Source organism: Bufo gargarizans, chromosome 8 (genome assembly GCF_014858855.1).
Source record: "Bufo gargarizans isolate SCDJY-AF-19 chromosome 8, ASM1485885v1, whole genome shotgun sequence".
Lineage (NCBI taxonomy): Eukaryota > Metazoa > Chordata > Amphibia > Anura > Bufonidae > Bufo > Bufo gargarizans.
Genome location: NC_058087.1, coordinates 109,986,605 through 110,012,049, shown reverse-complemented (window position 1 = coordinate 110,012,049; position 25,445 = coordinate 109,986,605). Strand labels below are relative to the sequence as shown.

Genomic DNA, 25,445 nt, shown 5'->3' with positions numbered 1-25,445 from the left:
AAAAAGAGTTTATAGCAGCACAACGAAAAAATGAAATCTTTCTTGTGGTGGTGCCAAGCGTGTTGGGAGCCAGTCTGAAGATCCCCCTTCAATGCGTCGTATATGTCAAAAAACCGCAGCACTCACTTGTCTTCAATTATGTAGGATTTATTCACCAACAAAAATGCGACGTTTCGACCGACATGGTCTTTCTCAAGCAACAAATAATGTGATCAAAACCAGGTGTGTATATATATATATACACACACAACCTCCCAGTAGGTCACATGGTCAAATTAAATATGTAAATTATAAATCAATTATGTAAATGTTCTATATCACACAAACCTGTTGTCTAATAATTTGTACCTGAATATACATATCATGACCCTGTTTTTTATATATATATATATATATATATATATATATATATATATATATATTACTTATTACATGCAGTGTTATTCCCTTAAGTTGGATTATGTAGCAAAAAAAGGTACTTGCTTATAAAAACCTGATACTTTATCAGGTCCAATGATCAAAAACCACATTTATGGGCTTTTTTTTTTAAATATGGGGGTTATCTCCTAATTCAATACAATTTTGTCACTAATTCGTACCCGACTCGTGTGCGCACTAACCACGGAGGGACGCCAGGATGAGAGTGTCCTCCGAGTGCATACACGTGTCCCTAGCGCTTGCGCACTTTCAACAGGGAGACGCTGAGGTGCGCGCACTTTTCTGATCCAGTAGAACGATGAGGAAGGTCCCCTCCAAGTTGTGCCAACCAGACTTCCACCAAGGTTTTTATAAGTAAGTACCTCTTTTTTGCTACATAATCCAATTTATGGGAGTAACACTGCATGTAATAAGTAATATATATATAAAACAGGGTCAACAGGTTGGTGTGATATAGATAACTTACAGAATTAATTTATAATTTACATATTTAATTTGATCATGTGACCTACTGGGAGGGTGTATGTGTGTGTGTGTGTGTGTGTGTGTGTGTGTGTGTGTGTGTGTATATATATATATATACACACACACACACACACGGTTTTGTTCACATTACTTGTTGCTTGAGAAAGACCATGTCGGTCGAAACGTCGCATTTTTGTTGGTGAATAAATCCTGCGCAATTGAAGACAAGTGAGTGCTGCGGTTCCTTTCCCCTGGTGGGATAAGCAGGCGTGAGCTGGAGTCCCCACACGTGATCCGCAGCTGCATATGACGTCACTTCCGGTGGCACAATGACGCGGTGGGCATCCCTGAAGTGAGACTCACCGGCGGCTAGTATGAAAATGCAGGAAGCCATGGTGGATTCTGATCTGAGGTCTGAGAATCAGATCTACAAAGATGTCGGCCCCTGAACAGCCTAGAGAGCTGGATACTCCTGCATCGTTGACAGTAAGTCCCCATGGGGGAACCCTACCTGCATAATATTTACAGTACTAGGGTTTGGACAAGAGAGATTATATTTTCACTTTCATCCTCCATGACGGCATACCATGAAAGTTGACCCGCCTCCAACCAAGTAGGGACAGGAAGTATAAAATAGACCCTCCTCCAGCATATCCTCAGGGTCTTCCTGTCCCTCCAGATGGGTTAACACTCATGACATTTGCTATGGGTCCACTTCTGTGTAGACAGGCAGAGGTGGGGGAAAAATTCAAGGATGCCTTATTGCACATGAGGGGGCAGGCAGCACCAACCTATATTGGAGTTGGTTTTGGTGCTGAAGGTCTAAGTATGTAAAACCTGTTCCTTACCTCCTTGCTTGCGCGCCGGCTTGGAAGCGCCATGTGCTGACCGGACACTTGCTTAGTTCCTCCGGTATTGGAAGATGTTCCTCATCACAGATCACAGCGCTTCCTCCGGTGCATAGTGATGACGTCACAGGAAGTCTGATGTGTTCCAGATGCGTTCCACAGGGACTTCCGGTTTGCGCGAAGGCCGTAAGATCTTAATTTAGCGTGGCAGATTAAGACGGAAGTCGTCCGCTGATCTGAGGTCTGCAGGTAAGGAGAGATTTAAGAGGGCATGCAGAGCAGCAATATGTTGGCTATTGTGGCAGGACAGATGGAGCCTTTTGGGGGTGCAGCTGCAGTAAGTCACATCTAGTGGGGGAAGACTATGGAATTGTATTACCTTTTACTAATGTCTCTCCCCCCCCCCCCCCCCCCCCATATCGTGTCTTTTCCATTTCATCCTCCATGACGGCATACCATGAGAGATGACCCGCCTCCAACCAGGTAGGGACAGGAAGTATAAATTTGACTCCCCTCCGGCTCCTCCTCAGTGCCTTCCTGTCCCTCCAGGTAGGAGATAAGGTTTTCTCTTATGGTCGCTGACCATGAAGAATGAAGTGGATTACCATGTGAGGAGGCAGCAGAGTCCGAACCCTAGTTGGGGAAACGGGCGCTGGAGTCATGTCTCTTACCTGCTGCTGGGCGCGGGCAGACAGGTCCACGTGGGGCCGGACACTCATGGAGTCCCTCCAGTCAGGCGTGTAAGCTCCACACTGATCCGGAATGGCCGGCACTCAGTGTTGTCACCGGAAGTGGATGCGTTCCATGAAGCGTTCCACGGCTTGCTTCTGGTATGGGCCCTGAGAGCACTTCCGGCGTTGGATCGCATGCCGGCGACGGCAGGAGATTCAAAATCGCGCAGGATTATGACGGCGGTCGTCCTCTGATCTGAGGTCTTAAAGAGGACCTTTCACCGATCCTGATATTGTGAACTAAGTATACAGACATGGAGAGCGGCGCCCGGGGATCTCACTGCACTTACTATTATCCCCGGGCGCCGCTCCGTTCTCCCGCTATGCCCTCCGGTATCTTCGGTCACTAAGTTATAGTAGGCGGAGTCTGCCCTTGTTCTGCTCTAGCGCTGGCCAATCGCAGCGCAGAGCTCACAGCCTGGGAGAAAATAACCTCCCAGGCTGTGAGCTCTGCGCTGCGATTGGCCAGCGCTAGAGGAGAACAAGGGCAGACTTCGCCTACCATAACTTAGTGACCGAAATCTCTGCCTACTATAACTTAGTGAGCGGAGATACCGGAGGGCATAACGGGAGAACGGAGCTGCGCCCGGGGATAATAGTAAGTGCAGTGAGATCCCCGGGTGCCGCTCTACACGTCAGCATACTTAGTTCACATTGTTTTTACAAGTGAAAGGTCCTCTTTAAGGTAAAACTATTTAAGGGGGAAAGAGAGTGCCTCTTACCCTAAACATGCTGGATCCAAGTGGAACTATGGCGACAACTCGGGTATCTGCACCTGTGAGTAATGTTACCAGGACAAGGGTTAAACAGTGTGTTCTGTTATTAACCCTTATGTGTTTCCCTTTCTTTCTGTATGTGTGCAGAGTGAGAAAGAGGTTGCTCAGAAAGCTAAAACTAGTCAGAGGGCAAAAAAGTGCAGTATTTGTTCTATTAAACTTTCAGATTCCTCTACTAGGAAAGTTTGTAAAAAATGTACTGACAATATTTCTAAGGAATTAGTTCCGTCTTTAAAAGAAGAATTTAAAAAACAGAGGAGAAATCAGGTCTGCTATGTCCGATCCCTCGATAATTCCTTCCTGCTCCAAACAGGTGCAGGGACCAGCGACAAAAACGTCTGATTCAGAGCTAGAGGTTAATTCGGAATCGGGAGAACTAGGGTCCGAAGATTCTTCTGGATCCGATTCAGAATTAAACATTTTTTTTTTTTTCATCAGAGGATACCAGAGAATTAATTAAAGATGTTAGGGCCACTATGGATCTTTCTGAAGAAAAGGTCCGCAGCTCAGTCCACGATGAAATGTTTAGTGGATTTGAATAGAGGTCTAACCGAGGTTTTCCGGTACATAAAAAATATGCATGCTCTAGTTAAAAGGGAATGGAGGTCCCCGGATAGGAAATTGTTCATTCCTAAGACCATAAGACGACTGCTATCTTTTTCTAGGGAAGATGAGGCCCTTTTAACGACTTGTCCTAAGATAGACGTTTCCCTATCTAAATTAGTAAAAGGTCCAAATGCTTTACCGTTTGAGGATATGGGATCATTAAGGGATCCCATGGATAAAAAGACAGATCAAACTCTCAAAAAGACATGGGAAGCTTGTGCAGCCCTGTTTAAACCAAATAGCTGCAACATCAGTATCTAGGTCACTAAAGAAATGGCTCACTCAATTAGAATCCTTACTAAAAAGTGGTAATACATATGATAGTCTAAAAGATTCCTTTCCGCTCTTAATTTTAAGCTGTGGATTTTTTTTATCGGATTTCACTGTGGAATCAGTCAGGATGGCTGCAATGGCTACTGGGTTAGCAGTCGTAGCAAGGAGATCCCTCTGGTTAAAGTCCTGGTCGGGAGAGGTCATTTCAAAACTGAAGTTATGTACCGTGCCCTTTCATGGTAATTTATTATTTGGAGAGGATTTAAAATCTATCCTAGAAAAGGCTTCAGACTCAAAGAAAACCTTTCCCAGGGACTCTGGGAAAAGGAAATTTCCCTTTCGGAGAGTTAAAAAAGGAATCCCTTTCAAACGAAGAAAACTAATAGAGATTCAGGCTGGTCAAGGGGAAAAAAAACAGAAGAGTAGAGGGTACTTGTTCTCTACAAAGAATACGGAACCATCAAAGCAATGACGCCAGATCTCAGGTAGGAGGGAGATTAAGCTTTTTTGTAAACTATTGGGGAAACTATCACAACAAACCCTTGGGTCTTAAATATAATATCAGAAGGCCACAAAATTGTGTTCCGTCTTCCTCCTCCCTCAAATATTTTCAGGGTAACTCCAATTTAAAAAAACAACCGTTCTTTAACCACCTCCGGACCGCCTAACGCACATGTGCGTTCCGGAGGTGGCAGGCTGGCGCACAGTCACGCATATATGCGTCATCTCGCGAGACGCGAGATTTCCTGTGAACGCGCGCACACAGGCGCGCGCGCTCACAGGAACGGAAGGTAAGCGAGTGGATCTCCAGCCTGCCAGCGGCGATCGCTCGCTGGCAGGCTGGAGATCCGAATTTTTTAACCCCTAACAGGTATATTAGACGCTGTTTTCATAACAGCGTCTAATATACCTCCTACCTGGTCCTCTGGTGGTCCCTTTTGTTAGGATCGACCACCAGAGGACTCGGGTAGGTCAGTACAGTCGCACCAAACACCACACTACACTACACTACACCCCCCCCCCCCCCGTCACTTATTAACCCCTTATAAACCCCTGATCACCCATGATCACCCCATATAAACTCCCTGATCACCCCCCTGTCATTGATCACCGCCCTGTCATTGATCACTCCCCTGTAAGGCTCCATTCAGACGTCCGCATGATTTTTACGGATCCATGGATACATGGATCGGATCCGCAAAACGCATGCGGACGTCTGAATGGAGCCTTACAGGGGGTGATCAATGACAGGCGGGTGATCACCCATATACACTCCCTGATCACCCCCCTGTCATTGATAACCCCCCTGTAAGGCTCCATTCAGACGTCCGCATGCGTTCTGTGGATCCGATCCATGTATCCATGGATCCGTAAAAAATCATGCGGATGTCTGAATGGAGCCTTACAGGGGGGGTGATCAGTGACAGGGGGGTGATTACCCTGATCACCCCCTGTCATTGATAACCCCCCTGTAAGGCTCCATTCAGACGTCTGCATGCGTTTTGTGGATCCGATCCATGTATCCATGGATCCGTAAAAAATCATGCGGATGTCTGAATGGAGCCTTACAGGGGGGGTGATCAGTGACAGGGGGGTGATCACCCTGATTACCCTGATCACCCCCTGTCATTGATAACCCCCCTGTAAGGCTCCATTCAGACGTCCGCATGCGTTCTGTGGATCCGATCCATGGATCCGTAAAAAATCATGCGGACGTCTGAATGGAGCCTTACAGGGGGGGTGATCAATGACAGGGGGTGATCAGGGAGTCTATATGGGTGATCACCCCCCTGTCATTGATCACCCCCCCCCCCCCCCCCCCCCCCCCCTGGTAAGGCTCCATTCAGACATTTCTTTTGGCACAAGTTAGCGGAAATTTTTTGTTTGTTTTTGTTTTTTCTTACAAAGTCTCATATTCCACTAACTTGTGTCAAAAAATAAAATCTCACATGGACGCACCATACCCCTCACGGAATCCAAATGCGTAAACATTTTTAGACATTTATATTCCAGACTTCTTCTCACGCTTTAGGGCCCCTAAAAAGCCAGGGCAGTATAAATACCCCACATGTGACCCCATTTCGGAAAGAAGACACCCCAAGGTATTCCGTGAGGGGCATATTGAGTCCATGAAAGATTGAAATTTTTGTCCTAAGTTAGCGGAAAGTGAGACTTTGTGAGGGAAAAAAAACAAAAAAAAATCAATATCCGCTAACTTATGCAAAAAAAAAAAAATTTCTAGGAACTCGCCAGGCCCCTCATTGAATACCTTGGGGTGTCTTCTTTCCAAAGTGGGGTCACATGTGGGGTATTTATACTGCCCTGGCTTTTTAGGGGCCTGAAAGCGTGAGAAGAAGTCTGGGATCCAAATGTCTAAAAATGCCCTCCTAAAAGGAATTTGGGCCCCTTTGCGCATCTAGGCTGCAAAAAAGTGTCACACATGTGGTATCGCCGTACTCAGGAGAAGTTGGGGAATGTGTTTTGGGGTGTCATTTTACATATACCCATGCTGGGTGAGAAAAATATCTTGGTCAAATGCCAACTTTGTATAAAAAAATGGGAAAAGTTGTCTTTTGCCAAGATATTTCTCTCACCCAGCATGGGTATATGTAAAATGACCCCCCAAAACACATTGCCCAACTTCTCCTGAGTACGGTGATACCACATGTGTGACACTTTTTTGCAGCCAAGGTGGGCAAAGGGGCACCTTTCGGATTTCGCAGGCCATTTTTTACACATTTTGTTTGCAAGGTACTTCTTACACATTTGGGCCCCTAAATTGCCAGGGCAGTATAACTACGCCACAAGTGACCCCATTTTGGAAAGAAGACGCCCCAAGGTATTCCGTGGGGGACACGGCGAGTTCCTAGAATTTTTTATTTTTTGTCACAATTTAGCGGAAAATGATGATTTTTCTTTTTTTTTCTTTTTTCCTTACAAAGTCTCATATTCCACTAACTTGCGACAAAAAATAAAAAATTCTAGGAACTCGCCATGCCCCTCACGGAATACCTTGGGGTGTCTTCTTTCCAAAATGGGGTCACTTGTGGGGTAGTTATACTGCCCTGGCAATTTAGGGGCCCAAATGTGTGAGAAGAACTTTGCAATCAAAATGTGTAAAAAATGCCCTGCAAAATCCGAAAGGTGCACTTTGGAATATGTGCCCCTTTGCCCACCTTGGCAGCAAAAAAGTGTGACACATCTGGTATCGCCGTACTCAGGAGAAGTTGGGCAATGTGTTTTGGGGTGTCATTTTACATATACCCATGCTGGGTGAGAAAAATATCTTTGTCAAATGCCAACTTTGTATAAAAAAATGGGAAAAGTTGTCTTTTGCCAAGATATTTCTCTCACCCAGCATGGGTATATGTAAAATGACAGCCCAAATCACATTCCCCAACTTCTCCTGAGTACGGCGATACCAGATGTGTGACACTTTTTTGATGCCAAGGTGGGCAAAGGGGCACATATTCCAAAGTGCACCTTTCGGATTTCACCGGTCATTTTTTACAGATTTTGATTGCAAAGTACTTCTCACACATATGGGCCCCTAAATTGCCAGGGCAGTATAACTACGCCACAAGTGACCCCATTTTGGAAAGAAGACACCCCAAGGTATTCCGTGAGGGGCATGGCGAGTTCCTAGAATTTTTTATTTTTTGTCGCAAGTTAGTGGAATATGAGACTTTGTAAGAAAAAATAAAAATAATAAAATCATCATCATTTTCCGCTAACTTGTGACAAAAAATAAAAAGTTCTATGAACTCACTATGCCCATCAGCGAATACCTTAGGGTGTCTACTTTCCGAAATGGGGTCATTTGTGGGGTTTTTCTACTGTTTGGGCATTGTAGAACCTCAGGAAACATGACGGGTGCTCAGAAAGTCAGAGCTGTTTCAAAAAGCGGAAATTCACATTTTTGTACCATAGTTTGTAAATGCTATAACTTTTACCCAAACCATTTTTTTTTTTTGCCCAAACATTTTTTTTTTATCAAAGACATGTAGAACAATAAATTTGGCGAAAAATTTATATATGGATGTCGTTTTTTTTGCAAAATTTTACAGCTGAAAGTGAAAAATTTCATTTTTTTGCAAAAAAATCGTTACATTTTGATTAATAACAAAAAAAGTAAAAATGCCAGCAGCAATGAAATACCACCAAATGAAAGCTCCATTAGTGAGAAGAAAAGGAGGTAAAATTCATTTGGGTGGTAAGTTGCATGACCGAGCGATAAACGGTGAAAGGAGTGTAGTGCCGAAGTGTAAAAAGTGCTCTGGTCATGAAGGGGGTTTCACCTAGCGGGGCTGAAGTGGTTAAACAAATCTGGAAGAAGGGATTTGAAAGCTACTGGCTCAAAAAGCCATAAATCTTGTTCCCCATTCTCAAAAAGGTCAGTGATTTTATTAAACCGTATTTCTAGTAAAAAAGCCAGATGGGAAATTTCGGTTAATAATAAACTTTAAAAACTTGAACAAATTCGTAGAATACAACAAATTCAAAATGGAAACAATAAGATCAACTGTGAATCTGCTAAAAAAAGGAGCCTTCTTGGTCTCCATCTATTTGGGGAAGGATCTTCTCCGTTTTCAATTCCAGGTATTACCCTTTGGAATAACCTCAGACCCCAGGGTCTTCACAAAGGTGATGCTGGAGCAGGTGGCACACTTGAGAAGGAGAAACATCCTGATTGTCCCTTATCTAGACGACCTACTGATAGTAGGCGAGACAAGACAGTCCCTAGAGAACAATCTCTTAGTGACCTGCCAGACGCTGTATCTAGCTGGATGGATAATAAATTGGGAAAAATCAAAGCCAGTCCCGTCCCAGGAAAGTTGTTTGGGCCTCTCCCTAGACACCACTCGTCAGAGGACGTCTCTTACAGAGCAAAAAGTGTCTGGATTGGTAGGAAAAGTCTCAGTTTCAAAGTCATCTGTCTTGTTCGATACGAGAAGCTATGAAACTACTAGGGACTTTAACCTCTTGCATCCCTGCAGTAAAGTGGGCTTAGTTCCACTCTCGAACTCTGCAACATTGGGTATTAACCTGCTGGGACAGAAACCAGAGTTCTCTGGAACAAACAGTTCTGATTCCCTTAGCAGTAAACCAGTCTCTTCTGTGGTGGAAACAGGTAAATTGCCTATGTCAGGGAATTCCATGGAATTCGGAAGAACAGGTGTTTGTCACAACAGACGCAAGTCCTTGGACGTGGGGAGCGCATTGCTCTCGTCACTATTTCCAGGGGGCCTGGGCAGACCACAAAAAAAAAAACATTGTCCTCAAACCAAAAGGAATTAACAGCAGTTTGGGAGACGATAAAAGTTGTGAGTCAATTCATAAGAGGAAAAGATCAAATCAAATAAGATCAGACAACACAACAGTGGTGGCATAGTTAAATCGTCAAGGTGGAACAAGGAGCCAATGTCTGAGCCAGATAACAGATTTTATTTATTTTTTTCCTGGGCAGAAGAAAATATAAGATCCCTTTTCTTCAGTCTATTTAAAAGGAAGCTTAAATATAAAAGCAGACTTCTTAAGCAGGGTCAAGATAAATCAAACAGAATGGAGTTTGAAGGAACAGGTTTTTCACCAAATAACCAAAAAATGGGGGGTTCCCCAGATAGATCTTTTTGCGTCAGCCACAAACGCAAAAGTAAGTCGTTTTCTTTCAATCAATCCAAAAGACGGAAACAAAGGGATAGATGCCTTATCAATAAAATGGGATTTTAATCTGGCTTACGCCTTCCCCCATCTGCAACTAATATCTTGAGTGATAAAGAAGATAAAGCAAGACAGGGCTCTCATTATGGCCCCAAAAATCATGGTTTCCACTATTAAAGATCATGTCCATCCAAAGTCCATGGATCCTTCCTTTGGGATCAGGATTTGTTGTCGCAAGGACCAGTTCACCATACCGAGGTGGAAAGGCTGCATTTGGCAGCCTGGAACCTGAAAGGTTGATTCTAAGAGCTAGAGGCCTGTCAGATCCCGTCATTAATGCTATGACAGCTGGTAGAAAGGAGATAACCTCAAAAATCTATAATAAAGTGTGGAGAGCTTTTAATACCTGGTGTATGAAAGAGAAAGTATCCCCTGAAAAATTTTCAGTTCTTTCTATTTTAGGCTTTTTACAATCTGGCCTGGAGAAAGTCCTTCGCCCCAATACACTAAGGGTTCACGTGTTGGCTCTTAGTGCAGTCTTTGATGAGAAAATTGACGATCATTCTTGGATTATCAGATTCCTAAAAGGGGCAGACAGACTGAGGCCATCGCTGAAAGCCACGAGGACCCCCCCCCCGGGCCCGGGATCTCAACGTGGTTTTATCAGGCTTAATAGAAAGTCCCTTTGAACCCTTATTAACTGTCTCTATTAAATATATAACACTAAAAACCCTGTTCTTAGTGGCAATTACGTCAGCCCGCAGGGTTAGTGAAATCCAGGCCCTAAAGATTAATGAGCCTTTCTGTGTCATTTCTTCGGATAGAATTGCGTTTAAATTAGATAACTCCTTCCTTCCCAAAGTTGTCTAATTTCCACAGGCAAGAAGAAATATTGGTTCCCTCGTTTTGTGATGACCCGAAAACAGAGGGAGAGGAAAGATTTCATAAATTGGACGTACGCAGAGCAGTTCTAATATATTTAGAAGCCACGAAAGCCTTCAGAAAGATGGATTCTTTATTTGTTCAGTTTATTGGTACAAATAAAGGGCAGAGAGCGACAAAGAATACTGTTTCCAGATGGATTTTAACGGAATCATATAAGGGGAAAATCACCTCCTGAAGCCTTTACAGCGCATTCTACAAGATCAGTTTCTGCCTCCTGGGCAGATAAGGCTAACGCTTCACTAGAACAGATCTGTAGGGTGGCCACTTGGTCTAGCCCTAATACATTTTTCAAACATTAGAGTCCATGTTAAGGCAGGTCAAGACCTAGCCTTTGGGAGGAAAGTTCTTCAAGCTATAATTCCCGCCCAGTTTGTTTAATATTTTATATCTCATGGTATGTTGTCATGGAGGATGAAAGGGGAAAAACCAAATTGCGTACCGGTAATTCCCTTTTCATGAATCCTCCATGACGGCATACCATGAGAGATGACCCGCCACCAACCAGGTAGGGACAGGAAGTATAAATTTGACTCTCCTCAGGCTCCTCCTCAGTGTTTTTCTGGATCGACAGCCTAGAGGTGTTTTTTTTTTTTTTTTTTTTTTTTTTTCACACCAAACACTCTCTAGGCTGTCGATCCAGAAAGACACTGAGGAGGAGCTGGAGGAGAGTCAAATTTATACTTCCTGTCCCTACCTGGTTGGAGGCGGGTCATCTCTCATGGTATGCCGTCATGGAGGATTCATGAAAAGGGAATTGCCGGTACGTAATTTGGTTGTCTCTGTCTGTCTGTCTCTCTGTCTTTCTTTCTTTGTCTCTGTCTCTGTCTCTCCAGCAGCGGCTGCATGAAGCGCACGGCGTCATAGCAACCAATGACGCCGTGCGCTCCAGCTGTCAGCATGAAACCCTGGCCGGGTTTCCACAGTCCACTCTCGGCCGCGGATCATGGCCGTGTACATGATGCCAGAGGGTCCAAGAAACTCTGTAAATCTTGCATGGCTAACATGGCTAAAGACTTAGTCCCATCCATTAGAGAGGAACTAAGGGATGTGATTAGAGAGGAGATGCGGTCAGTTTTCTGAACAGTCCACATCTAACCCTGACCTGTCAATGCATAAAACTAAGTCGCGGGGTAAATTATTTATTTTTATTTTTTTTTTTTAACCTCAAACCCAGATCAGGATTCAGATGGAAATGAATTGATAAAAACAATTAGGATGACTATGGATCTTTCTGACGGAAAAATTCATAGGTCTGTTCAGGATGAAATGTATGGGGGTCTCGGGCACAGAAAAAAAGTGTCTTCCCAGTACATAAAAATATGTTAGAAATTATTAAAAGAGAATGGAAATCTCCAGATATTTAATTATTTATTTCCAGAAACATGAGGCGTAGATTTCCCTTTTAATGATGAGGATGAGACTCTGTTAACCTCTTGCCCCAAAGTCGATGTTTCCCTTTCAAAATTAGTTAAGGGATCCAATTCTCTTCCCTTTGAAGATATGGGATCATTTAAAGATCCTATGGACAAGAAAGTAGATTCCACTCTAAAAAAAAGCCTGGGAAGTTGCTACGGCCATATTTAAGCCCAATTTAGCTGCAACTTCAGTATCTTTATCCTTGAAAAAATGGTTACAGCAGTTAAAAGTCCTGCTTAACCAGCTCCCGACCGCCTAACGCAGGGATGCGTCCTGCGGGCGGCCGGGTTATTCCTCATTGACGCATCTACGCGTCATCTCGCGAGAGGTGAGATTTTGCGTGCATGCTCGCGCGTTGACAGCTACGCGCAGCTAAGAAGATGATCTACAGCCTGCAGATGCGATTATTGTTTATTTTTTTTAACCCCAAAAAGGTATATTAGACGCGGTTTTGTTAACATCGTCTAATATACCTGCTACCTTGTCCTCTGGTGGTCCCTTTTGCTTGGATTGACCCGGTCCTCTTGCCGTCAGCGATCCTCCTCAGTGCCTCCACTCCCTCTCTCCTCGCCGGCGACAGGTAACGGCGGGTCCCGGGGATCGTCTCCCCGCCGGCTTATGATGCCTCAGGCATCCTCTCCACCTTCCGCCCGAGCCCTTGGATCGGGGCCCCCTGCTGGAAGCTCAGACCCGGCTGAAGGGCCGCAACTACAGTCGTCGGCCCCCCTATCATTGCCTCCTGACGTGGGCCAGGAACTATGCCCTGATGACTCCACACGCGGGCAAGGCCTGAGGCCCTCAGCCCCTTCTTTCTGGCCACATGAGCCTCTACTAGGCCCTATTGAGACCACTCACAGTGGAACGGGCCCCGCGGCATCAACGTCGCCGGTAACTATGTCCCCTTTTGTCTTGGGGCAACACAATGGGCCGATGCAACAACTGCCCACCACTCCTCATCTTGGAGGTTACTCATCAGGGGGTCCTAGACCCATTTCGCCTCCCTTCTCGCTCTCCAGCGAATTCCTTAGCCGCCTCACCCCACTGGTCTTCTGGATCATCATGGGACAGTCCGCGCCATCAGCATTTGGGGGAGCAGGTGACCACAACCAGTCCCTCGGCCGGTGCTCGGCCTGCTTTACATGCTGCATCCCCTTCCCCTCTGGGCTTGCAACCATCAGCTTCAGCGATCCTACATAATGAGGACACCAGACCTCCATCGCTGGCGGACTTGCGTACTCTTATTAGCACCATTACCCTCTAAAGAGGACCTAACATACTGCAAGAATGCCATCAAGAATTTTCTCAGATCCGCTCTGACATGAAAGTACTGGATTCTAGAATTGATTCAATGGTCCATGAGCACGAGGCCCTGTCAGCTACAGTTTCTTCTCTCCGAGATGCGGTTCAGTCCCACAGCGAACAACTCGACGCACTTCACTACCACCTAGATGATATCGAAAACTGCAACCGACGCAATAATGTGCAGATCCGTGGCCTCTCTGAATCTGTTACGACACCTGATCTCATGCCCACTGTTTTTGGACTGTTCAACGAAATCTTGGGACGGCCGCCGGGCACCCACATTGAAATTGACCGAGTACACAGAGCTCTCAGACCTCCCAATCCAGATAGCTCTAGGCCAAGAGATGTTATCTGCAGAATTCACTTCTATGCTCTTAAGGAACGGATCCTGAACAATGCACGTCAGTCATCGCCTCTGTCCTATGAGGGTTCCTCCCTGCAATTACTACAGGACCTATCTTGTCATACTCTTGCACAGAGGGCTGAGCTCCGACCCTTACTGGATCTCCTTAGAGAACGTGAAATTCCCTACAGATGGGGCTATCCATTCGCCCTTTTTGCTGGGCCCAGGAAACAAGCAGTGGTACTGCATAGCCCGGAGGACTTGCCGGAATTTCTGCAGGCTCTGGACTTGCTGCCTGTCAATCTTGGCCCTTGGCCCACCATATTAAGCCCCAAGCCCGCTCAACTGGGTCGTCCCCGTTCACCTGAGGCCAACCGATCTGGACTGCCTACAGCTCCCACCCTGCCTCCATTTGGGCAAAGGAGACGACATCCTATGAACCGTCGCCGAAGATCCTCAACTGACTGGGACACTTGAACGCCACTGCGGAGCCCCGTGCTTGCTTCTCATTGGCACCAATAATGTTTAACCTTGTTTCCTTCTACAGTTTTAGGAATTGTGGTTAGTTTGTTCTGCAGGTGGGCCGTCATTGAAGACATCATACTGGCCGGGTCGTTTGATTACCTCCAGGCTGCTTTTGCTGCTTTTATGGTCCTGGACGCTTATATTTTGCAATTAGCCATGTTCGCCCCTCTCGTCTGGATGGCGAGACTTATAAATGGTTCATTGTTCTTTTGTCAGGAATTGTGGTTGGTTTGGTCTTCCTAAGCTGTCACCTTTCCCACGTAGTTTGAGGCACCCCCTGGGGAATCTCAGCTCCCTAGTGATTGCCTCCTTTGGTCTTTTGGACCCTGATGGTTGTCTTTTTCTTTCCTCCTACTGTTCTTCTTCCCCCTCTTTGTCCTTATCCCTAGTGTTCTTTCCTTGTGTTTTCCCCTCCCTCCCGTTACAGGCATGAATGACGTCACTCAAATTGGCATCGTTCAATGTGAAGGGCTTCAACTCCCCAGAAAAGAGATCCCAGGTGCTCTACCATTTCCACCGACAGAGCCCAGATTGTCTGTCTGTTTCCAAGAGACTCTCTTCAAACATGGTAAGGCTCCTGCCATTCGTAATAAATATTACACCTCCTGGCACTTTGCGGATAATCCAGATACTAAGTCAAAAGGTGTTGCCATAGCGATACGTAAATCTCTCCCCCACCAGGTGCTGGGCTGTGTAATTGACCCTGGGGCTCGTTATATTATTCTCACACTTCTGATGGGAGGCCGGGAATTCACTATTATTAACACCCATGCCCCGAACCAAAACCAGGTTTCTTTCCTAATTGATTTAGTTGACAAGGCCTTGCCTCTAATCCGCAGAACGGCCATTTTTAGCAGAGATTTTAATCTTCCTTTTGACCCCACGCTCGATAACTCCTCGGGACGGGCAACCCTCTCCTATACAGCCATCAAAAAAGTGAAAAGACCATTGTTGCAGCTACAATTACTTGACCCGTGGCATTTGCAACATCCTTCGGATAAAGACTACACATTTTTCTCGGCCCCGCACTCTTCTTATAGTAGGATAGATTACATCTTAGTCCAGCAATGCGCCCTGTCATGGTTAGACTCCACTTCTATTGGCAGCATTTTGTGGTCTGACCATGCCCCGGTGTATTGCTCCCTCACGCTCCCGTTCTTAACTAAAAGTGAATGGACTTGGCGTTTGAACAAGTCCCTCCTCCTTGACACTGTATGCGCACAGGACCTCACTGGCACTGTTGCTAATTTCGTGTCTGATCACGCCTCGGATCCCACGCCCCTTCCTACGCAATGGGAATCCCTCAAATGTGTTCTCAGGGGGATCTTCATTAAACATGGCTCTCGCCTAAAAAAAAAAAAACTCTCAGGGCTGCTTTGCAGAAAGTGGCTTCCTTGGAACTGGCCCACAAGCAAGCCCTCTCTCTGCCAGTGCTACGAGATCTCCATAATGCACGAATGGACGCGCGCCTGCTATTGGACTCTTCCTATAAACGGATAGTTCAAACATGTCGCAGCAAGTTCTACGAATACGGCAATAAGTGTGGCCGCTTGTTGGCTGGGGCACTCAGGGGTCATATCGCTGCTTCTTATATCCCAGCGGTCAAAAACTCCCGAGGCCAATTGCTGCACACGACGGAGGAGATTACCTCGTCCTTTTACGCTGACTTGTACAATCTTCCTGACCTCTCTAGCAGAGAAACCGACGAGTCTCCCTACCCGCTGAGCGACTGCCCTAAATTGTCTACCGAACAAGCTGCCAGCTTGGAGTCGCCTTTTTCGGAAGGGGAGCTGAAGGAAGTGATCAAATCCCTCCCTGGTGGTAAGAGCCCGGGCCCTGATGGGTTGACCGCTGGCTTCTTTAAATCTTTTTCCACCATCCTTGCTCCCTTTCTGGTGAAGTTCTTCAATGCGGTATCTCCTCAATACCCCTTCCCCTCCCAATCCACTTTGGCCCACATCACGGTTATTCCTAAGCCCGACAAAGACCCCCATTTGTGTGCTAGCTACCGTCCCATCTCCTTGTTAAACATAGATTTAAAAATATACGCCAAAATATTAGCCAATAGATTGAACACTTTCCTGCCCTCCCTAATGCACAACTATCAGGTGGGTTTTGTCCCGAGGAGGGAGGCTCGCGACAATACCCTCCGGACCTTGGATATTATGCACCAGTCTCCAATACCCCTCTTATGATTTTGTCCCTAGACGCGGAGAAAGCCTTCGATCACATATCTTGGCATTCTCTCCGCTCTGTTCTTTCTAAATTGGGTCTGGGCCAAATCTTTTTTGGGAAAATACTTTACGCTTTTCCCCTTAGCACGGGTCAGGGATGTCCCTTGTCTCCTCTTTTGTACGTTTTGGTAATGGAACATCTCCTCTCTGCGATCCGTGCCAACCCGGACATATCTGGGGTCACGATTGGCTCTGTGGAACATAAATGCGCGGCCTTTGCGGATGACCTTTTGCTGTATATCACTAACCCCCATGTCTCCCTCCCCTCCCTATTACGTGAGATTGCACTCTTCGGTAAATGGACGAACTTTAAAATCAACATGACCAGATCTGAGGCACTGAATGTATCCCTACCTCAAACATTAGTCTCATCGCTTAAATCTATGTTCCCATTCAAGTGGCCGTCGGCGGGGATTAAATACCTGGGTGTTAAAATCTCGGCGGAATCAGATTCCAGCAAACTGTGGGTCCATATTGCACGCAACTCCTTTTCACACACGCTCGCGGTCCTTCCTTGGCTGTCCGGCAAGCCAGGCTTAAAACTCCCCCACTGTCCTTCACAGCCAATCACACGTTCCCGACGATTGCGTCCATTAATCGCCGTACACTCCTCATTGATACTACTGGCCCTCTAGCGCTGATTACCGATAACACAGCTTTTTGCCCAGGACAATCCTCGAAACCCTTCCTTACTGGAACCAAACTGCGCCCTCTTCGGTTCTGTGATGTCCTCAGGACTGAAACACTTGAACCAATTGATGGAGCCCTCTAAAATACGCCCCCGGCATAACTTTTAATATGTACAACTCCAACATTTTTACTCCTCTATACGTACCACCCACACCTTACGCAGGAGCCTTACAGTGTTTGAATAGATGTGTCTAGCCCCCTCCGCTGTCCTCCGGGACATCTTTACCATTTATAGCTTGCTCTCCAGACTCCCCTCCTTTTGCCGCGCCTGGCATCGTGATCTAGGGAATGGCCTCACTTCATCTCAATGGAAGCGGGCTTTTCTTCTCTCTCATAAAGCAGTAATTTCCACTAAGGCGCAGGAGACTAATTATAAAGTTCTCTCCAGGTAGTACAGAGTGCCGTCTTTGCTTCACAAATGGTTTCCATCTGTTTCAGATTGCTGTTGGAGGTGTCATACCGATGAAGGCACCTTATTACACATTTGGTGGCACTGTACCGTCCTGCGACCTTACTGGAACTTTGTACATCGTATTGTGCGGGCAGTGACGGGAATACCCATTCCCAACGCTCCTGAAGCGCTTTTGTTGTTTATCTTTGATTTGACTATCCCTGCTTTTAAGGTCTCGCTCCTTAAGTATATGTTACAGGCTGCAAAAAACGGTCATCCCTCGCCACTGGAAATCACCTACGCCTCCCTCCCCAGAGGAATGGTTTGAAGAAATTGCTCTACATCAGCGGATGGAGGATCTCATCTGCGTCTCCCCTCAGGACACCTATCGATTCGTTCAAACCTGGAGCCCTTGGGAAACTTTCCGGGGGTCAGATGAGTTTCGTAATGCCCATATTTAACCCTGTACTCCCCCACTCTCCGCTTCCCCTGTACCTTCCTTTCCTGTCTTTGGTCTATCGTTAATAACTGTTCCCCTTTCCTGTTGTGTATATGTCTTACTAGGGTTAGACCCCTATAGACTTTTCTGTCCCACTTGAACAATATGCTCCTCTTACTCATATATTGACACATGTTCTTAATGCCCTTCCGTATGGGAAATTATACCTTGCTGCCTCCTATGTCTGGAGACTGCTCTATGCTGTACACGGCATTGTGTGACACTGTAATATGTTGTCTTTTTGTATTGCATCTACTTATTTAAAAAACTCAATGAAACATTGACTGAGAAAAGTGGAGTCGGTTAGAATAGCCGCCAGAACCTCTAGTCTATCGGTAGTAGCAAGGAGGGCACTATGGTTAAAATCCTGGATGGGGGATGTTGTATCAAAAATAAAATTGTGTAATTTGCACTTTCATGGCAGCTTGATGTTCGGGCAGGATTTAGAAACTATATTAGAAAAAGCAGCGGATTCTAAAAAATATTTTCCAAAAGAAACAAACAAATAAAAGAAAACTTCCTTTTTCTAAGGCAAAGAAAATGGGTCCATTTCATTCTAAAACAGACAGTGGTCAAAAGGGAAAAATCAAAATATGTGCAGGAACATAAACAAAACAAACAAAACGAACAAAAACGCAGAAGCTTCTAAACAATGATGCCTATTCTCAACTAGAAAAAGTTCCGGTTATCCTAATCTAACAAATTCATAAAATAAGAAAGGTTCAAGATGGAATCCCTAAGGTCAACCATAAATTTATTTATTTTTTAAATGGCAATTTCTTAGCATCTATAGATTTAAGAGATGCATATTATCATGTACCAATATGCAAAGAAGCTCAGATATCTGCGGTTTGCGGTATTTCTGGGGAAAAGGTTGTATCATTTTCAATTCCAGGTTCTTCCCTTTGGGATCACCTCGGCGCCGAGAGTGTTCACGAAGGTGATGACAGTAGTGATGGGAAGTTCCGATCTTTCAGCTGAATCGGTTCATTTGAATCAGCTCATTCAAATCAACCGATTCATGAATCGGATCTTCGGTTCACTTCATGAGCCGGCAGAAGCAAGTGAACTGAAGATCAATGCGCATGCTCAGCTCATCGAATCTTCGGTTCACTTGCTGAGTTGGCTCTCAAGTGAACCGAAGGTCAGGAGGGACTGGCTCCTGGCAAACACAGCTCTGCTGCAGTGAGCAGACTGATGTAGTGCTTATAGTTGTTGCAGGGACTCAGATAATTGTCTGAGAGTTTTAGTTAATAGAATCGTTTCACCGAGTCCCTACCAGACTTCCTGCTCTGCTACATGTGCTACATGCTAGATCAATGCCCCCCCTTCCCCCCGGACGGACTTACTTACAGGGAGCCGCAGAGCAGGGAGCCTGGCAGGGACTCGGTGACTCACGGTTCTTTTAACTCAAAAGAATCAAATGAGTCTCTGACTCATTCGATTCTTTTAACTAATAGACGATTCTCTGAGTCCCTGCGACTCCCCCTGTGCTGGTAGGCAGTGCTGGCTGCCTCTGATTGGTTGGAGGGGGCGGGGCTAGCATCCACTGGCTGCCTCTGGTTGGAGGGCGGGGCTATTACACTGCTGCTGCTGCCTCTATGCTGATCTGACTGAGCCGTTTCATTCGGATCGGCTCAGTCAGAGGAACCGACTCTTCCGGATCAGTGAACTGAATCGGTTCAAAAGAACGATTCGTTCATGATCCGGACATCACTAGATGACAGAGGTCACGGCACATTTAAGAAGACAAAATATCTTAATACCCTACTTAGACGACCTTCTTGTGGTAGGAAACTCGGAGGAGAATCTAGAGACAAATATATCAAAACCATGTCAGATTCTGTCCCAATTAGGGTGGATCGTAAACTGGGAAAAGTCTAAACTCTCTCCCTCACAGAGACTAATCTTTTTAGGTGTATATCTGGATTCCATACTTCAAAAAAACGTTTCTCCCGCTAGACAAAAGTATCAGAAACAATAAAGAGTATCAAGATTCACAGAAATGGCAAGTTGTTCAGTCAGGGAAAGCGTGAAACTGTTGGGCTCCCTAACATCGTGCATCCCTGCAGTAAAATGGGCCCAATTCCACACTCGTACCCTGCAACAGTGGTTACTAGGATGTTGGAACAGAAAGCAAGAGGCCTTAGATCAGATAATCCCAATTCCTCTTTGGGTAAAAAACTCACTCCAGTGGTGGTTAAACCCAGACCACCTAAAAGGAGTAGATTGGTTCCCCGATCAGATTCAAACGATCAGCCCCGATGCAGGTCTGAGGGGGTGGGGAGCTTATTGCTCCCTCGATACCTGCCAAGGACGATGGTCCATGGATCAGATGAGTCAGTCATCAAATCGGAGAGAACTCTGGGCTGTTTGGGAAGCATTAAAAGCTCTGTCTCAGGATCTAATAGGGAAAGATATACAAATATGATCCAACAATACAACGGTAGTAGCCTACCTAAATCATCAGGGAGGAACAAGGAGCGAAAGTCTAGGCAAATTGGCGGATTTTTTTCATGTCAGAAAGTCACGTAAATTCCATATCGGCACTACATCTCAAGGGATCTTTAAACGTGAAAGCTGACTTAAGTCGAGTACCTCTAAAATCAACATAATGAAGCCTGGAGAAGCGGGTCTTTGCACAAATAACCTCAATGTGGGAGACTCCGCAAGTAGACCTTTTTGCTACAGCACAAAATAGAAAATTCGAAAAGTTCTTCTCTCTAAATCCCTTCGGAAACATAGGGGTGGATGCGCTGGCACAAAAGTGGGAATTCTGCCTAGCGTATGCTTTTCCTCCTCTAGCGTTAATTCCCAGAGTATTGAGAAAGATCTGACAAGAAAGGGCTCATGTAATACTGATAGCCCCATTATGGCCAAAAAAAATAATCATGGTTCCCTCTCTTAAAACTTCTGTCATTAGAGAGTCCATGGATTCTTCCCTGGACAAAAAATCTACTAGTCCAAGGTCTACTAGGTCCAATCTGTCACCCCCGGGTAGAGAAACTACATCTGGCTGCCTGGAATCTGAAAGGTTAACTTTAAAAGCCAAGGGACTTTCAGATGATATAATTAATACAATGGCGGCTAGCAGAAAGGTAGTGACCGCAAAGATTTATTCCAGAGTCTGGTCAAAATTCTGTGCCTGGTGTTCTCAATCTAAAAATTCATGCCAATTTTTTTCCATTCAGACGGTATTAGGATTCTTACAATCTGGTTTTGACAAAGGGTTACATCCTAATACTTTTAAGGGTACATGTATCAGCACTGAGTTCAGTTTTTCATATAAAAATCGCTGACCACCCTTGGATCATCAGGTTTTTAAAAGGAGCAGATTGAAACCCTTTTCTCTACCTTATGTCTCTCCTTGGGACCTTAATCTGGTCCTTTCAGGGTTAACGGTAGACCCTTTGAACCGTTGTCAGATGTGTCCTTAAAATATATTACACTAAAGGTCTTATTTTTAGTGGCTATCACATCAGCTCACAGAATATGTCAGATTCAGGCACTGAAGATAGTGGAACCTTTTCTCATTATATTTCCAGACAGAATGGTGTTTAGGTTGGATGCTTCCTTCCTACCTAAGGTGGTTACCAATTTTCATAGACAGGAGGAGATTGTGGTTCCTTCCTTTTGTCCCAATCCAAAATCCGAAGGTGAAGAAAAATTTCACAAACTTGATGTGTGCAGAGCCATCTTAGTTTATTTAGAGGCCACAAAAGATTTCAGGAAATTTGACTATTTGTTTGTCCAGTTCCAGGGAAAATTAAAGGTCATAGAGCCACAAAAGACCCCTTAGCCAGGTGGATTAAGTTGGCAATATTAGAAACTTACAGCTCTATGGGGGTTTCTCCCAAAAATTTCAAAGCCCGTTCCACAAGATCGATTTCCACTTCATGGGCAGAAAAGGCTAATGTTTCAATAGAACAGATTTGTAGGGCAGCAACATGGTCCAACCCTTATGCCTTTTATAAAGCATTATAGGGTAGACACTCTAGCAGGAGCTTTCCTTCGGTAGGAGAGTTTTAGAAGCAGTTGTCCCTCCGTAGGATAGTAGTGATCTGATTATATCTCATGGTATGCCGTCATGGAGGATGAAAGGGGGAAAAAACATATTACTTACCGTTAATTTCCTTTTCATGAATCCTCCATGATGGCAGGGATTCCCTGAAAATTGAATGAATAAACAAAAACTGTTATAAAAAGTAGGTGTGTGTGTGTATTAAAAATTTGTTGTGGTCCACTGAAGTTCACCTCCAGGTGGACTTTAAATAAACAGCAAGAGAGCACAACAGGGCTCTTGTGTGCTGAGTCGTGTTGCTGAAGGGAGAGCTTGTTTGGATGCGAGAGAAACAAAAGGTTTGCTTTACCATTTTTGTTGGCGGTGTCGAGGAGCAGCCCCACACGTATAGTCAGGACACGACTGTATAGCTTAGTTCCGGACGGCAAGAATTTACTTTCTGTTTTGTTTGTTTTCTGCTGTGCAAACCTTTTTGACCAATAAACCTGGCAATCAGCCAGATTTTCAAGGAAACTGCCTGCATACGGACTGTCTGTTTTCAGACTAGCTAATCTCCCACAATATATATATAATCTTGGAAGAGTAGATTCTCTAGGCTGTCAGTCCAGAAGACACTGAGGATATGCTTGAGGAGGGTCTATTTTATGCTTCCTGTCCCTACCTGGTGGGAGGCGGGAAATTACCGGTAAGTAATATGGTTATTCTTCGGGGGCATATAGGCTGATTGTTCCTCTCTTCTCAATAGGGTTCTAAAGAGGCTTAAAAAGACCCAAATAGAGCATTAAATGCATCTTGTGCTTCAAAAAGCTTCCTGAACATTATACAAAAAAAATTGTGCAAAGAATGCATTTCAGATGTTGAGAGAGGAGCTACCATCTATCATTGAGGAACTTAACACTAAGGCCCCTTTCACACGGGCGTCCTGGATTTGCTCCAGATGCGTCCCGGGTGTATTGCGGGAAACCCACGCGAGTGCGCACACAATTTCAGTCAGTTTTGACTCTGCGTTGTTCAGTTTTTATTGCGTGGGTGCAATGCATTTTGCACACGCCTGATAAAAAAAACTGAATGTTCAGTACCCAGACCCGAACCCAGACTTCTTTACTGAAGTTCAAGTTTGGGTTAGGTGTTCTGCAGATTTTATTAGCAGAATGCTTACTAAAATGTCGATTTTTGAGGGGTTAAAAAATATTTACTCTCCTTATCCACTTGATTGCGCAGACGGCACTTTTCTTTCTTTCCACCACGTGTTGCAATTACGTCATCAAAGGTTCTTTTGTAGGTCCTGAAAGAAGAAAAACGAAGACGATGCTTGCTGTGCGAACAATTGGATAAGGTGAGTAAATTTTTGCCCCTCAAATCGACATTTTAATAAGCATTCTGTATTAAGAATGCTATTATTTTCCTTATAACCATGTTATAAGGGAAAATAATACAATTAATTTACTTTAATGGGGTCTGGGGTTGCTCATCCCTATCATCTAGCAACCATGCATGAAAATCTCACTGCATCCACACTTGACTGCGATTTTTCACGCAGCCCCATTCATTTCTATGGGGCCTGCGTTGTGTGGAAAAAAAAAACAAACGGTAAGAGTAACCCTTTTCCCCGACGCCTCCCCAACGGCACTGACAGGAGGAATAATAGAGAATAGTTACATAATTGGGGGGGGGGGGGGGGGGGGGGAACTACTGTAGAAAGGATTCTACGCTCAAAGGACAAGTCCTGACTGTGCCACATCCAGCCTGTAATGCTTGAAAAAGGTCATAGGGCTGGCCCAGGTAGCTAGTTGAGTGGGCTTTAAGTCCTGGTGGAGATGTGAGGTTCTTGCTGGAATAACACACCGCGCAATAGTAGGCTTCCTGGCTGCTTGGCACCTGGAACTGGAGGAGGAGGAGATGATCCGACTGCCTGAAGTCCTTTAATCTTTCTAGATAAGCGAGCAGCTCCTCACATCTATATTATGTAATCTCCTTTCTTGTTCTGTGGAGGGTGAAGCACAAAAGATGGTAAGACTACTTCAAGATTTGAATGGAATTCAGACACTACCTTTTTGGAAGGAAAGCTGGACAGTGCTTAAGGATTATGTCATGGATGTCAAACTCGTGGCCCTCCAGATGTTGCAAAACTACAACTCCCATCATTCCCTGATAGCTGTAGTATGCCCAGGCATGATGGAAGTTGTAGTTTTGCAACAGCTGGAGGGCCACGAGTTTGACATCCCTGGATTATGTGGTCATCCAGAATCCTCAGGTATGGTCCACGACAAGAAAAGTCCTGAATCTCGCCTAATCTTTGCAGTTGTTATTGCCAAAAGAAAGGCTTTTTTTTTTTTTTTTTTTTTTTTTTCCTTTTAGAGACAGAAGCTTCATGGGAATGGTTTCGATAGGCTCCAAAGAAGAGTCCATTCGGACTGTAAGAACCAGATTTAAATCCCAAGCAGGAATGGTTGGATGAACAGTTGGTGAAATTCTTACTGAACCTTTAAAAAAATCTCCTTCCTAGCAACGAAGCCAGGTGGTCCTTCTTCCCGCATTAGAAATTGCAGCTGATCTAAATCAGCAGAGGCATCAGCTAGGAAGCTTTTGTTGCTTGTTTTAATGTTTGGTCTAGCCAAACTGCCAAGGAAAATACTGGGCCTTACCATCGCAGTATTTGTTTCCCACGCCTTCTTGAGTAAGCTCTCACATTTCTTATCCATGGGATCGCGTAACAAACACATATCCTCAAATGGGAGGGAGGTTTTCTTAGAGATGTGTGCTACTGGAGCGTCCACTTTGGGCTTTTTATTCCATAGTGCCGCATCAGAGTCCGCAAATGGGTATTTTCTCTTAAAGGAGTTTGTAACAGGGTTTCTTCTTTCTGGGTCTCTCCATTCTCTAGAGATTAGATCCTTAAAACCGCTGTGTACAGGGAAAACGCATCTCCTTTTCTCTCCCAGGCCCTGAAACATCTGGTCCTGAACCAACTGGGTTTCTTTAGGGTCTTCTATATCCATTGTTTGTTTGTCTTATTGTTTTTAGAAGACTCTGTGATTCCTCTGGCAGAAATAATGGTTTACCATATCCGTCCTCTGAAGATTCAGAGCTGCTATCAAATACTTCTCCTTTATCAAAACCAGACTCTTAAAAAGGAGGGCTGTGGGTTTTTTGAGAGGTGGAATCCTGTGGAGAAGAGGGCGATAACCTTGACTCCACCACCGCGTTCACTTCCTCTCTGATCATGCTTTGCATAGATTCAATGAGGGAGGAAGACTCTTCAGATACAATTTTCTGAGTAC

At 45.0% G+C, this 25,445-nt stretch overlaps 1 protein-coding gene across 2 annotated transcripts in view; it reads left to right on the top strand.

The window, feature by feature from the left end:
* LOC122944463 (MOB-like protein phocein) overlaps nucleotides 1-25,445 on the top strand; it is a 216,513-nt gene that overhangs the window by 4,280 nt on the left and 186,788 nt on the right. Inside the window, exon 1 of one of the 2 annotated variants that reach the window (XM_044302747.1) lies at nucleotides 23,451-23,500. The exons of the other annotated variant lie outside the window; for it this stretch is intronic. The gene's annotated coding sequence lies outside the window, so the exon portion shown is untranslated. Of the gene's footprint in view, nucleotides 1-23,450; nucleotides 23,501-25,445 lie in introns of those variants that run through there. 2 annotated transcript variants of the gene reach the window in all.